We start from the raw sequence: 2,897 nt of genomic DNA, 5'->3' as shown, positions 1-2,897 counted from the left end.
TGAGGGCTCATGCCTGGGTTCCAGGGTCAAGTCCCCAGTTGAGGGTGAATTGATCGATCTTTCTCTCCCTCGCTTTTTCCCTCCCTTCTCCCTCTCAAAAAATAAATTAATAAAATCTTTGAAAAGAAACCCACTAAGTCCCTTAAAATTGGTTTTACTTCTACTCATACCTCTGAGGTTTTTTTTCTTTAAATTATGTATGTTTTCAGAAGTTTCCAAATGATATTTGAATTGTTTTCCTTCCTAATAAATTCAAACATTGAGTGTCTGTTCTATTATTGAATGAAGCAAATATTTTATACTGGGGAAACCATTTTTAATGATTGGATTATATAAAGTAATGAGTAAGACAGGTGGCAAGGCAGAAGAGTGTGTCACTGTGGCTGTGTCCCTCTGTGACCTGTCCACCTCCTCTGTCCCCTCCTCCCCCAGGACTGCTCTCCCAGCCTGCTTGCTAAGTGGCACAGTGGGTAGAAGAAGGGATTACTGAATGGACATTCAAAAGGCATAATTCTTGGCCCTGGCTTCTGTGGCTCAGTGGATTGAGCATCGGCCTGCGAGCCAAGTGTCGCTGGTTCGATTCCCAGTCAGGGCACATGACTAGGTTGCACATCAGGTCCCCGGTTGGGGGCGCGAGTGAGAGGCAACCACATAGTGATATTTCTCTCCCTCTCTCCTTTCCCCTCTCTAAAAATAAATGAATAAACAAACCAACAAATAAATTATTTTTAAAAAGGCATAATTCTTTTTATTTTTAATCTATAATGAATAAATTTATTGTCTTACAAAAATCACAAAAAGGCATAATTCTTGTCTTCATGGAAGTCACTTACTTTTATCTAGTTGTTTACTTATATCGTTCATTCAATGTGCATTGTCTGAGGACTTCTGAATATCTACACCGACTGTTAAACACAATGGTGGTATTGGATTCTTAAAACAATTTCATTTTGTGATTGTGACGGCAGGCAGTCAGGGTGGATGAGTGCCTCATGGCCCACAGTCTGGCAGCAGCTGGAAACACAGGGCCCTCTGCTGGCACTTGGTGCAAGCATGCTGACTGGTTCATTCCTCCTTCATCTGCCAGCTCCGTGACTGGCACACCATGCGCCATACCTGGGGAGCCTTCTTTGGTTCTCCCTGCACTCTTGCCATCACATTGACATGCTCTCCAAGTCCTATTTGGTTGTATCTTTGAACTATTTCTTCTTTCTGTCTTCTCCTCCCCTTCATTCCCTCCATCATTGTTTCAGTCTAGCTATGATGATTTCTGGCCTAGAGCATTGCCATAGCTCTTAGTTGGAGTCTTTTAAACTCACAATTTTTTTAAAAAGTAGAATTTCCATTTTATTTTTTCCCAGAGAACTTTTCTTCAGTCCTTAAGGACTTAGCTCCTTACATTAGACTTTGGTGGAGGTTGTGGGGTATCACCTGCAGGTCTATATGGGGGTGGGGGGTGTTCAGTCCTTCTGGGCTTCACAAGAATGATTCCTGACTACCTTGTTGTAAAGGGCACAACTCACACAGTAATGTAGTTTCACATACAGCTTGGGAAGCACTCAGACGTCAGAGATACTTGCTTTGGAAATGCCTTTTACAGCTGCTGCCTCTACTCTGTTTTGAATGATGAACTTCTTTAAAAAAATGTTTATTGATTTTAGAGAGGGAGGAAGGGAAAGAGAGAGAACTCATATTGATGTGAGACTGAAACAGCAGTTGGTTGCCCCCCATTAGTGCTCCAACTGTGGAATTGAACCTACTACCCTAGATATGTGCCCTGCCCAGGAATCAAACCTGCAGTCTTTTGGTGTATGGGGCAACGCTCCAACCAACTGAGCTACCTGGCCAGGGCTGAATGATGAACTTCTTAATAGCCTTGCAATTGGTCACGCATCCGGCGCAGTTGGTGCAACGAATGGGCTGCACATGACCGTGACCTTTTTTGGCATGACCACTGTTCCTTCTTTATTTGGTCATCTTGGAAGCAAGGACCCGAGAGAGATAAACTCACTATTTTAATCAAAGAGAAAGCTCTTTACAAAACTGCTAAATTTAGACATGTACTAGTATTATTATGTACTGCCTTTCAAATGATCCGGGTAGCATTCTTGTGTGTCTTGAATATATAAGCATTTCCTTACCATATGATCCAAAAAGGACACAGTTTTATCCCAAATTCATTGTACATGAAATACATACAGATTTTATGTGTCAATCGTACCTTAACAAGGTGGAGGGGAGAGGACACAACATAAAAAAACCCCAAAATATGTAGATAGACACCTTTTTCAAACTTTAATCATTATTAACTTACTTCAACCATGATCTTTTGCTACTTACTGGATTCTCTCTTAGACCCCAAAGCTCTTGCTAATGCATTTTACTATATCTAGAAGTGGAAAATCATTTTTCATTTCCATTTTGCTCAAGTTGCTCCCTGGCATATTTAGTTGAGCTTGATTCTGGTTGACCAGAACAAAGGCATCCCTGACTGCCCTGGAGTGTATGTTTGCATTGTCTAACTTTATTGTGTCATAGGGGGAAAATTCCAGAAGTGGTGGGGGAGCAGATTGTACTAGCTCATGGCTTTTCTCCCTAACTAATTATGTGAGGAACAGGCATGGATTTAAAAACATGAAAGAGCCGAAATAGGGATTGGAATCCTTTCTTGAGCAAAACAGAATTGGAAAGGAGAGCAGTGAAGCAAGAGCTTGACCTTCTCTTAACTTTTTGGGGATTTCCCCAGTTTTTACTCAAATCCTTCTATTTCTCTGTCCTTCCTCTTTCTTTCATGTGCTTTTTTTTTTTTTTTTGTATTCTGGGAACCATAGGAAATAAATATTAAGTTTGCTTACAGGGACAATATTTTAATGGAGGAGAGTTCAATAAGCAACATT

The 2,897-nt window shown here is 40.9% G+C and overlaps 1 pseudogene; it reads right to left on the bottom strand.

Annotated features, from left to right (window-relative positions):
• Positions 1-1,460: 1,460 nt before the first annotated feature.
• LOC150009169 (small ribosomal subunit protein eS26-like) lies at positions 1,461-1,977 on the bottom strand (annotated as a pseudogene).
• Between the last annotated feature and the right edge of the window lie 920 nt (positions 1,978-2,897).

This window comes from Furipterus horrens, unplaced genomic scaffold (assembly GCF_987537825.1).
Source record: "Furipterus horrens unplaced genomic scaffold, mFurHor1.1.pri manual_scaffold_5, whole genome shotgun sequence".
Lineage (NCBI taxonomy): Eukaryota > Metazoa > Chordata > Mammalia > Chiroptera > Furipteridae > Furipterus > Furipterus horrens.
Note: the sequence above shows the minus strand (reverse complement) of the source record. Positions and strands in the feature narration are given on the sequence as shown.